The sequence below is a fragment of the Xenopus laevis genome, chromosome 7L (assembly GCF_017654675.1).
Source record: "Xenopus laevis strain J_2021 chromosome 7L, Xenopus_laevis_v10.1, whole genome shotgun sequence".
Taxonomy (NCBI): Eukaryota; Metazoa; Chordata; class Amphibia; order Anura; family Pipidae; genus Xenopus; species Xenopus laevis.
The window spans coordinates 63,483,296-63,496,176 of record NC_054383.1 but is presented as its reverse complement, the minus strand read 5'-3'; the positions used below and the strand labels follow the sequence as shown (position 1 = coordinate 63,496,176).

The 12,881-nt window shown below is 42.5% G+C and overlaps 1 protein-coding gene across 1 annotated transcript in view; it reads left to right on the top strand.

Annotated features, from left to right (window-relative positions):
- The window catches only part of LOC121395521, a 45,914-nt gene that overhangs the window by 15,898 nt on the left and 17,135 nt on the right, over positions 1-12,881 (top strand). The window contains exon 2 of the mRNA XM_041569114.1: positions 2,783-2,836. The gene's annotated coding sequence lies outside the window, so the exon portion shown is untranslated. The remainder of the gene's footprint in view (positions 1-2,782; positions 2,837-12,881) is intronic.

Below are 12,881 nucleotides of genomic sequence, written 5' to 3'. Positions count from 1 at the left end.
AGAACTCTTGAAAATGTTTAAAGTTAATAGCAAACCAGTTGAGGCCCTGATTGAAACTGGAAGCCCACAGACCTTACTGAAAAAGAATGTATTGAGGCATCTACCCAGAAAGGGCAAGACTTTAATAGAATGTGTCCATGGTGATACAAAGTCTCATTTAACAACCCAAGTGACTGTTGATCTTGGACATAAGATACAGACCATTACTGTTGGAGTAATTAATAATTTGCCCTACTCTATGATTTTGGGTAGAGACTTTCCAGGGTTTTTTCAAATACTGAGTGAAGCTTTTGCACCCATTATAGCTGTGGGACAGACACGTCTCAAGCAAAAGAGGAAAAAAAATGATGGTGACCTTTTCCAAGGTGACTGGAAACCCTGTAAGTCTAAAAAAGAAAAAAAGCTTAAAAAAGAAGGGAGACCTGAACACCTTGTAAAAATTTTACATCATGAATTTGGAAGCTGATATTGCAAATGAGCAATATAACGATGAAACGCTTAAAGAATACTATAAAAATGTGACTGAAAATGAAAATGAATGTGAAAATATACCAATGTATGTACTGAAAAACAGAATTCTGATGAGAATGTGTCAGCACCCCAAACTTGGCTACAGAGTTTAGCAGTTATTGGTACCAGAGAAATATCGCAGAGAAATCCTTAGACTGGCTCATGAAATACCCATGGCAGGTCACTTGGGTAGAGACAAGACTCTCAAAAGAATTCTGTACAGATTTTTCTGACCTGGTGTGCATAAAGATGTAGCCTCATTTTGTGATGCCTGTTCCACTTGTCAAATGCACCATTAAGGCAAAAAGACAAAGCTCCGCTACTACCTATTCCCTTGGTTGACAATGTTTTTGAAAAGGTGGCTATGGACATAATGGGCTCCTTAGAGAGAAGTAATAAGTATATTTTGGTTGTATGTGACTATCGTACTAGGTATCCAGAAGCAATTCCTCTTAGTAACGTTACTGCAAAGAGTGGCTATGGACATAATGGGCTCCTTAGAGAGAAGTAATAAGTATATTTTGGTTGTATGTGACTATCGTACTCGGTATCCAGAAGCAATTCCTCTTAGTAACGTTACTGCAAAGAGAGTTGCAGAAGAGGTTGTAAAAATCTTAGAGTAGGAATTCCTAAGGTTGTATTAACTGATGAAGGAACTAACTTTTCCTCTGCATTCATAAAATAATTATACAACTTGTTAGGGGTAAAAACTGTTCGTTCAAATCCATATCATACTCAAACGGATGGCTTGGTCGAATGGATGAATCAGACACTATAGCGCATGCAAAAATTGTTGAGGAGAACCCAAACTGTTGGGACAAATGGCTTCCATACTTAATGTTCGCTTATAGGGAGGTTCCACAAATGTCAAATGGATTTTCTCCTTTTAAAATGCTTTATGGCAGACAACCCAGGGGAACTCTTGATGTGATAAAAGAAAACTGGGTTGAGAAAAGTGCAGAGCCTCAAAATTGATAATGTGGTAACTCACATTATTAACATGAGAGAACAATTAACCAAAATATGTGAGTTAGCATAAGGGAAACGAAAAGAAGCCTAACATAAAAAAAAATTTAGTATGACCATAAGTCAAGATACTGCACATTTCAACCAGGTGAGAAGGCTTTATTACTGTTGCTAAATAAGGAAAACAAACTACTAGCAAAGTGGCAGGGTCCTTTTCTAATCACCCGCAAAGTAGGCCCTGTTGATTATGAGATTGAAATGCCAGGTAAATGTAAGAAAACTATCTACCATGTTAAGTTACTGAGAAAATGGAAAGGGAGGGATGAGAAAGCATCAATGGTGGTATTAAAAGAATGTATTCCTGATATGGCAGAGCAAGCCCATCAAAGATTAACTTCCTCAAGTGAACCTTTAAGGGATAGTGATATTGGTCCCCCTGATGATAAAGAGCATTATGACCTTTTAGCTTTACTAAATCAACATAGGAGCACACTAGTAAACACCCCTGGACCTACTTCTTTAATTGAACATACCATATACACTGATGAGACCAAGCCCATTTGGCAGAGACAATACAGAATACCTGAGAAATATGTCAGTGGTAGAGCAGGAAGTTGACAAAATGTTTCAAATTGGAGTTATAGAACCCTCCAAAAGTGAATGGTGTTCACCTATTGTCTTGGTACCAAAAAAGAATGGCAAAATAAGATTCTGCATTAATTTTCGTAAGATAAACAGTGTATCAAAGTTTTACTCTTTTCCACTACCCAGAATTGATGATTTAATTGATCAGTTAGGTGGGGCCAAGTATATATCCACACTAGATATGACAAAAGGGTATTGGCAAATACCTCTGGACCATGAATCCAGGGAAAAAATGCTTTCAGAACCAGGAAATGTCTCTTTCATTTTGTAACTATGCTCTTTGGCCTACATGGAGCCCCAGCAACTTTTCAGCCCCTCATGAATTTTCTCTTAGAGGATCACAGTGAATACGTAGCAGTATATTTTGATGATGCAGTGGTGTTGCGTTCTACATGGGAAGAACATTTAGAGCACTTAAGCAAAATCTTGTCTGTTATTAAGTCAGCTGGTCTCACTATTAATCCATAAAAATGTGCCTTTGCCTTTGGGGAGACAAGGTATTTAGGCTACATTTTGGGTAATGGTGAAATGAAGCCAGAAAGTGTGAAAACCAAGGCTATTAAAGATGCAAAGAAACCTACAACTAAAAAATAAGTTTGTTCTTTTTTACGACTAGTTGGCTACTATAGGATATTTATTCCTCAATTTTCTTCTATTTCAGCACCTCTTACAGTGCTAACCAAAAAGGCTAGAAACAATAAAGTTCAACGGAACAGTAAGTGTGAAAAAGCTTTCTCCAAAATTAAATTCTTTGTGATGGTCCTGTGCTTAGAAGCCCAGACTTCTCCAAGTCATTTATTGTTTAAATGGATGCATCTGAAGTTGGTCTTGGAGTGGTTCTAAGCCTGATGGAGAAGAGCATCCTTTACTGTATATTATTTGTAAATTGCTTCCAAGTGAAACCATATATGCAGCCTTAGAGAAGGAATGCCTAACTATAAAATGGGCACTAGAATCCTTAAGGTGCTATCTGTTGGGTCAGGAGTTCCAGCTAATAACTGATCACCTCCCTCTGATGTAGCTATATAAATTCCATGAGAGACAAAAATGCTAGAGTGACATGGTGGTATTTGGCACTTCAGCACTTTCGTTTCTCTATTTTGCACAAAGCAGGCAAGGAACATAACATGATTATTTGTCTCAATATGGAGCAGTCATAGATGAAACAGTAATGTAATTTATTCTAATCCTTACTTGAGAAAGTGTCCTTTCTCTTAAGAAGGGGATATGTGACAGTCATGTAGCTTAAATATTTTTTAAATAATTCTTTGTTGAGATATCTGTGGACCGTATTCTTTTTTTCTTTCTTTCTTTCTTTTCTTTGTTACACCGGGGTCTACGCTTGACACCTGGCCCCCATCAGGAAATCTACCTTGGTTACACGCTGCAATTTTTTGACTACGCTCATTTTTTGACCACACCTCCTAACTACCATGTTAATTTTACAAAATTTGGCTGGTTATGAAAGTTAAACACACTCCCTTTCCCTCCATCATTGCTGCTCAGCCCTCCCTTTCCCTCTGTGCTTATTGTTGCTCAGCTCTCCCTTCTGTGTCCCTGCTTGTTGCTCAGCTCTCCCTTCTGTGTCCCTGCTTGTTGCTGTCAGCTCTCCCTTCTGTGTCCCTGCTTGTTGCTCAGCTCTCCCTTCTGTGTCCCTGCTTGTTGCTCAGCTCTCCCTTCTGTTTCCCTGCTTGTTGCTGTCAGCTGTCCCTTCTTTGTCCCTGCTTGTTGCTGTCAGCTCTCCCTTCTGTGTCCCTGCTTATTGCTGTCAGCTCTCTCTTCTGTGTCCCTGCTTGTTGCTCAGCTCTCCCTTCTGTGTCCCTTCTTGTTGTCTCTCTCACACACACACTGGGTTCTCTCTCACACACACTGGGTTCTCTCTCTCTCTCTCTCTCACACACACACACACACACACACACACTGGGTTCTCTCTTACATACACACACCGGGTTCTCTCTCTCTCACACACACACACACACACACACACACACCGGGTTATCTCACACAAAGTTAAGGCTTGTGGAATTTCGGTGCCCACACACCAGATATACTACAGTACTACACAAACCATATAGTGCCCGCACTTCTACTGACACAACTCGCTGCCCCTTCCCCCACAACTGACTGTTATACTGTCCAGCCCCAGTTTGAGCCTGCTGGGCTGCACCGTGCTGTGGCTCACCAAGGATTCTCGTCTGAAGTCTCGACTTCTGACGTCACGACCAGGAAGTGCCAGTCATGGTCATGGGGCAGGTCATGGTCTAATGAGATTTTCTATTACCGCACACCTCCTTCCACTTTTCTGCGTGGTGGTGCTGGTCCTCCGTTGACCTGGCCAGGTCTCCTTACTGCTTTGTAGTTTTGAAAAACGGTCCGCACACACCAATATTGCAGTCGGGGATTGTGCCCCTTTTATTAATGCCACCAACAATCATTGTTGGTGGCATTAATAAAAGGGGCACAATCCCCGACTGCAATATTGGTGTGTGCGGACCGTTTTTCAAAACTACAAAGCAGGTCATGGTCTACCAGGAAAAGGACTGGGATCGACTGGTAGGCCGCGATTGATGTCATGGGCACCCCTGGTTTAGGTGCTTCTATGACCCCAAGGCAGTGTATTGTTTTACAAAGGCTTAAATAATAGCAATGAAAAATGTTAGATTATTATATTTTGGGCTCTCTACATGCCACATAATACAATAATCTTATGCATATTGAAGATGTGGGGCATAGGATGCTGTGAATATTTAGAATTTTTAGAAATCTTTTGTGAAAAATTAAAATTTTATGAAGTAGAAAAACATATGTACATATGTATGGTATGTAAAAGGCAGGCATGTTATGAGGGTCATTTACTAACAATTGAATTTTGAATTTTTCCACGATTGAGAAAGGCCCTAAGGTGGGCTGAAACGTTGGACACGAAGATCTATGCAAATAAATATAACTTGATTCACTTGATAAATGGAGTGTGGCTCTATGTGAAAATGATATGTATTATTTGAACCAGTACCCACAATTGGGAAATCCGGATCAGAGTGTGGCTGCCTGTGCAAAAAGATTATATATTGCATCTATTTGTTCTCCTCTGAGGAGCACCCGGGACTTGATTTATTGAGGGTGAGTGCCGGTGAAATTTTTGACTATATATATATATATATATATATATATATATATATATATATATACTTCCCCACAATCACAGCACTCATGATACATCAGTTCACCTTGCCTGGGTGAACGCCATGAAATACTGCATACAATCCTCCAATGATGCAGCTGCACTCACAGGACTTTTCCAGAAGTATAACGTTTCGGCTGCAACTCAGCCTTTGTCAAAGTTACACAATGTCAAACAAATCACCCCATAATACCCTATCAATGGCGCGAAAATCACGCTCCCTTCCCCTGTGTCGTGTTTCCCTTAATTTATTCAATGCATCCTTTCTATTAACTTCATGTCGTATAATCAGTAAAAGCATTTCAAAACGTTACAGTGTCTTTGCCTGCTCGTTTATCCAGCCTTCCACAGAGGTGGAAGTGAAAATGATATGAACGGGGTCATAGACATGCGAAAGGGTTAATTGAGGTATGTTGAGATCACTATGCAACAAACTATTGGCTCAATGATATGTGATACTTTTGTTGCAAGGCTGGACAAATGAGCAGGCAAAGACACTGTAACGATTTTGAAATGCTTTTACTGATTATACATGATTTTAATAGAAAAGATGCATTGAATAAATTAAGGGAAACACGACACAGGGGAAGGGAGCGTGACAGGTGGAGGTGTGTGATTTTCGCGCCATTGATAGGGTATTTAGGGTTGATTTGTTTGACATTGTGTAACTTTGACAAAGGCTGAGTTGCAGCCGAAACGTTAGTTTCTAAATAATAAACAAAATGCAGGGATTGACAGCACTCCAAGGAAATACATCAAGTCAATAGTTCAAATGAAAGTGGAGATTTATTGGTGATCCATTGGCTCGAGCCGAAACATTGGATCACCAATAAATCTCCACTTTCATTTGAACTATTGACTTGATGTATTTCCTTGGAGTGTATTTCATTGACTCGAGTATAAGCTGAGGTAGACTTTTTCAGCACATTTTGGATGCTGAAAAACTCGGCTTATACTCGAGTATATACGGTAGTCCAAATCAGCTATAGTGGCTTGTGATCTGTCACTAAAGTGAAGGGACTCCCATACAATTATGGGTGAAAATATTCACAGCTTCACACTATTGCCAAAGCTTCACGCTCTGTTTGAGAGTATCACTTTTCAACGTCACTGAGTGAACGGCTGCCATATGCAATGACATATTGTTTAACTTTGTGTTTCTGTGTTAGGATGGCACCAAGGCCAACTGCACTGGTATCTACTATCAGTTCAGTTTCTCTTTATAGACTGAAGTATGACATAATGTGCTTGCTTGTTAGGCTTTGTTTCAGTGTCTGGAAGGCATTTTCTTCAGTTTCTCCCCAGTGCCATGGTTCACCTTTCTTTGTAAGCACTCTCAGTGGAGCTGCAAGGGTAGAAAAATGTAGAATGAAACAAGAGCAATAGTTAGCCATGCCAAGGAAACTGCGTATTTCGCTGGCATCTTTGGGAGCACTTGCCTCATGAATGGCTGCAACCTTTCTGGGGTCTGCAGATATACCTTCTGCTGAGAAAATAAAGCCATAAAATTCAAGCTGAATTTTGTTGAATTCACATTTGTTGCGGTTCAATGTTAAACCATTAGCATTACAAGGTTGCCCACTCTCCCCTCTACTGTTTGCCCTCTCATTAGAGCCACTAGCTAACGCCATCAGAAACCATTCACAAATCACGGGCATCAGAGTGGGGGAGTCAGACCATAAAATTAGTCTATACGCTGATGACATTCTTCTTACCCTAAGCTCACCGCAAACCTCGTTACCACATCTGAATGTTCTGTTAGACCAATTTTGTCTCATCTCCGGGTTCAAGATTAATCACTCTAAATCGCAGGCTATCTCAATAAATATGCAGCCTCTGGAGAAAAAACTGTTACAACTCAATTTTGATTTTCATTGACGAGAACAGACAATCAAATATCTCGGGATACATCTAACTGCCAATTATGATCTTCTGTATGACAATAACTATGCCCCACTACTGACCTCCTTAAAAACAAGCTTACAAACTTGGAGCAAATATGGACTGTCCTGGTTTGGCCGTATATCGGCGGTAAAGATGACACTACTCCCCAAGATATTATATTTATTTCGAGTTCTCCCAGTATACTTTTCGGAACGAACGGCTAACTCATTACAAAAGGCCATCACGACTTTCATCTGGGAGAATAAGCGACCTAGAATAAAACTGGACATAATGACAAAGCCAAAAAAAATAGGAGGACTAGGGGTGCCACACATATTCCGATACTATATGGCAGCAAGACTATCTGAAGTAGTATCAACGCACAGAACTCCTATCATGCCGTGGTTGGAAATTGAAAACTCAAGCCTGGCCCCTATGACATTGAATCAGTTTATATGGATACCGGAGAAGGATAGAGATATACCTAACCACCTTCCCCCCACGACAAAGCACTCATTACAACTCTGGGATAGATATAGAGACAAACTACATCTTTCTCCACGCAACTCATTATTCTGCACATTCTTGGGAAATAAAAAATTCCTCCCAGGGTTGGTAACAAATTACTTTCTCCCCTGGATAGATAACAAAGCACATCTCTGTTCAACTTTAGTAGCCGGGCGAGAGATACGTACCTTTTCAGACCTTAAAGACAGTCACCACATTCCAAACAGCCAGTTTTTTAGATACTTGCAGATACGTCATTTTATATCACAAACCTTCTTACAGAGCAACACTTTGATACCGGCCCCCACCCGATTTGAACTTCTGTGCCACAACTCTGATCAGACTGTTCGCTTGATATCAATTATATACGACAGGCTCGCGGACGATAATACTACTTTAGTTCAACCATATATGAGGAAATGGGAGGGAGATCTGCAAATGCCAATTGACCAGGATCAGTGGCAAACAATTTGGGATAAGGCTAGCAAGACATCGGTGTGCACCGTGATATTGGAGAAGGCCTATAAATTGATATTCAGATGGTACTGCACTCCCTCACAGCTGGCCCACCTTTCAAGCAACAGTCTTCCCTCGCTATGTTTTGGAGGATGTGGAGAGCGGGGTACATTTTATCACATGTGGTGGACCTGCAAGATTGTTCGAGAATTTTGGGAAATGGTGGCTCACACCTTATCCGCCATTTTTAAACTATCCATAAACCCTGACCCATTCTCTTTTCTCCTGGGTCTACCTCTCACAGCACTGAAGACCTCAGATTCTACTAAGCTTGCGACGCATATACTAATGGCAGCGAAAACGTTAAGAGCCGCCAAGTGGAAGAGCACCTGTTTACCAAACCAACAGGCCCTTATCACCAAAGTGAAATGGGTAAGAAATATGGAAGCCATTAGAGCATATCTGCAAGGTACAGACTACAAAAACGCACTGCTGTGGCTTCCCTGGGCTGAATTCGAGACAACCCAAACAGACTCAAATTGATCCAATGGCTTGGCTCCTCTGCTCTCATCCTCTGACCTCCCTCCCTTACTCCCCCCCCTTTTTTTTTTTTTTTTCTTCTCTTCTTCCTCCCTGCATTCCTACCTTTATTATTCACCTTCTTCCTCCCCTCTTGGTAATATACGAAGCATTGATAGCGGATTGGCCAATACTTACCTCATACTACAGGCTGAGCACGTGACGACAGCACTAATAAAGTCATTTACTGGCTACTATACTCAATGCCAAGGTTTATTGATAACACATGGAAATGTCTATAGCAATGCCTGTAAGTTTTACTGCTCCAATCTAAAGTAATGTAACTGTACCATTCGTAAATAGGGATGTAGCGAACGTCGGAAAAAAAGTTCGCGAACATATTCGCGAACTTGCGTCAAAAATTCGAACGTCACGAACCCCATAGACTTCAATGGGAAGGCGAATTTTAAAAGCTAAAAAAGACATTTCTGGCCAGAAAAATGATTTTAAAGTTGTTTAAAGGGTGCAACGACCTGGACAGTGGCATGCCAGAGGGGGATCAAGGGCAAAAATGTTTCTAAATACATTGTTGACACAGCGCTACGTTTTGTGCTGTAAAGGGCAGAAATCACACTACATTTCTAAACCTGTGTAATAAACTGCTTTAAAACGTCCAGCGTCTACATGTAAAGGTTACAGCCTGTTCACACGCAAAGACGAAACGCGGCACTTACTGCAACGCAAAAAAACGCAAAGAGCTTTAATGAATGATACCGTCAAGTGAGCAAATAATAGTTGTTAATTACTAGTTGAGCTTGTCACCTCCAGGATGTTCGTCCTGTTGGTGGCAATATTTCTGTAGTGGTGTGTTTAGCAGTCACCGTGCTTGTGCGCACGTGCACGGTCAGGCAGAGGTAATTCAATGTACAGTGAAGTGAACCAAAAAACACTGATTCTACAGTGTGGGCCCAGTTTTGGTCTACTTTATTGATCACCTGCGGTGACCATAAAAGATGCGATTTTGCCACTGTTGCAGAACCCTGAAAAATTAGGCATGTGTACTTTCCTGAAAAATTATGTTTTTTTTGTCGCAGCCACTGAAGCACAGAGGCCAGAAAAAATATGCCATATGAATGCTAAAAATATAATTTTTTTTGGTCGCAGCCACTGAAGCACAGAGGCCAGAAAAAATATGCCATATAAATGCTAAAAATAGTCATTTTTTTTGTCGCAGCCACTGAAGCACAGAGGCCAGAAAAAATATGCCATATAAATGCTGAAAATATTGATTTTTTTTTTGTCGCAGCCACTGAAGCACAGAGGCCAGAAACAATATGCCATATAAATGCTGAAAATATTCATTTTTTTTTGTCACAGCCACTGAAGCACAGAGGCCAGAAACAATATGCCATATAAATGCTGAAAATATTCATTTTTTTTGTCACAGCCACTGAAGCACAGAGGCCAGAAAAAATATGCCATATAAATGCTGAAAATATTCATTTTTTTTTGTCGCAGCCACTGCAGCACAGAGGCCAGAAAAAATATGCCATATAAATGCTGAAAATATTCATTTTTTTTTTGTCGCAGCCACTGAAGCACAGAGGCCAGAAACAATATGCCATATAAATGCTGAAAATATTCATTTTTTTTTGGTTGCAGCCACTGAAGCACAGAGGCCAGAAAAAATATGCCATATAAATGCTGAAAATATTCATTTTTTTTTTTGTCGCAGCCACTGAAGCACAGAGGCCAGAAACAATATGCCATATAAATGCTGAAAATATTCATTTTTTTTTGTCACAGCCACTGAAGCACAGAGGCCAGAAAAAATATGCCATATAAATGCTGAAAATATTCTTTTTTTTTTGTCGCAGCCACTGAAGCACAGAGGCCAGAAACAATATGCCATATAAATGCTGAAAATATTCATTTTTTTGGTTGCAGCCACTGAAGCACAGAGGCCAGAAAAAATATGCCATATAAATGCTGAAAATATTCATTTTTTTGGTTGCAGCCACTGAAGCACAGAGGCCAGAAAAACTCAGGATTTACCTGGATTCAAATGAAACCAGTAGGGTTTGCACCCTAGTTTGTAACGGTGGCGGAGGGAGGAGGACGCTAAAGGACAGCTGTGTGTGGAGTCATGAGGCATGCAGAGAAGGACAGCTGCATGGGGAGTCAGAAACTCAGAACAAGTCTTCCGGCGTGCAGTAACCCTCCGAGATCCACCCCTCATTCATTTTAATAAAGGTCAGGTAATCCACACTTTTGTGACCTAGGCGAGTTCTCTTCTCAGTTACAATCCCTCCTGCTGCACTGAAGGTCCTTTCTGAGAGGACACTTGAGGCGGGGCAAGACAAGAGGTTCATGGCAAATTGTGACAGCTCTGGCCACAGATCAAGCCTGCGCACCCAGTAGTCCAGGGGTTCATCGCTCCTCAGAGTGTCGATATCTGCAGTTAATGCCAGGTAGTCCGCTACCTGCCGGTCGAGGCGTTCTTTGAGGGTGGATCCAGAAGGGTTCTGGCGCTGCCTTGGACTGAAAAACATTTGCATGTCTGACGTTACAGAGTGGCCAAAGTGCTTTGTCCTTGCAGGTGCGCTCGTGGCAGGATTACTGGCACCTCTGCCCCTGGAATGTTGATGAGTTCCTGAAGTGACATCACCCTTAAAAGCATTGTACAACATGTTTTGCAGGCTGGTTTGTAAATGCAGCATCCTTTCGGACTTGTGGTATGTTGGTAACATTTCTGCCACTTTATGCTTGTACCGAGGGTCTAGTAGCGTTGCGACCCAGTACAGGTCCTTCTCCTTAAGCCTCTTGATACGGGGGTCCTTCAACAGGCATGACAGCATGAAAGACCCCATTCTCACAAGGTTGGATGCAGAGGTATCCATCTCCGCTTCCTCGTTATCAAGGACTGCATCATCCACGGTCTCCTCCCCCCAGCCACGTACAAGACCAGGGGTCCCCAAAAGGTCACCACCAGCCCCCTGGGAAGCCTGCTCCTGTTGGTCCTCCTCCTCCACAAAGCCACCTTCCTCCTCTGACTCCACTTCTGACACCTCTCCCTGCGTTGCAGCAGGTGCCTGGGTTCGTTCTGGTGATTCCGACCAGAAATCGTGCGCTTCCTGCTCCTCGTCACGCTGGTCTACAGCCTCATCTGTCACTCGTCGCACGGCACGCTCCAGGAAGAAAGCAAAGGGTATTAGGTCGCTGATGGTGCCTTCGGTGCGACTGACCATATTTGTAACCTCTTCAAAAGGGTGCATGAGCCTGCAGGCATCGCGCATAAGCACCCAGTAACGGTGGAAAAAAATCCCCAGCTCTGCAGATCCAGTCCTACCACCCAGTTCAAACAGGTATTCGTTGACGGCTCTTTGTTGTTGCAGCAGACGTTCCAACATGAGGAGCGTTGAATTCCAGCGAGTCTGGCTGTCGCAAATCAAACGCCTGACTGGCATGTTGAACCGCTGCTGAATGTCAGCAAGGCGTGCCATGGCTGTGTATGAACGTCTGAAATGGGCCGACACCTTCCTGGACTGCCTGAGAACGTCCTGGAATCCTGGGTACTTCGAGACAAAACGTTGGACTATTAAATTCAGAACATGTGCCATGCAGGGCACATGTGTTAAATTGCCCAGTCTCAGTGCTGCCAACAGATTGCTTCCATTGTCACACACCACTTTTCTGATCTTCAGTTGGTGTGGGGTCAGCCACCGATCGGCCTGTGACTGCAGAGATGACAGGAGTACAGATCCGGTATGGTTTCTGCTTTCCAGGCACGTCATCCCCAAGACAGCATGACAACGGCGTACCTGGCACGTCGAATAGCCTAGGGGGAGCTGGGGGTGCACAGGTGTGGAGGAGGAGGACCCAGCAGCAGAGGAGGAAGAAGATGAAGAAGACGAGGTAGAGAGCGAAGGAGGAGTAGAGGTGGTGGCAGAACCGCGTGCAATCCGTGGTGGTGACACCAACTCCACTGTCGTTGTTGAGCCACACATTCCCTGCTTCCCAGCCATTACCAAGTTCACCCAGTGGGCAGTGTAGGTGACATACCTGCCCTGACCATGATTGGAGGACCTTGCCGTTCATGTGCCTTCGCATAGAAGTTGTACCTATGTGGCTGTTGGGCTTCCCAAGACTCAGTTTCTGACTGCACTCATTGCAAATTACAACACTTTTGTCAGAGGCACACACATTAAAAAAA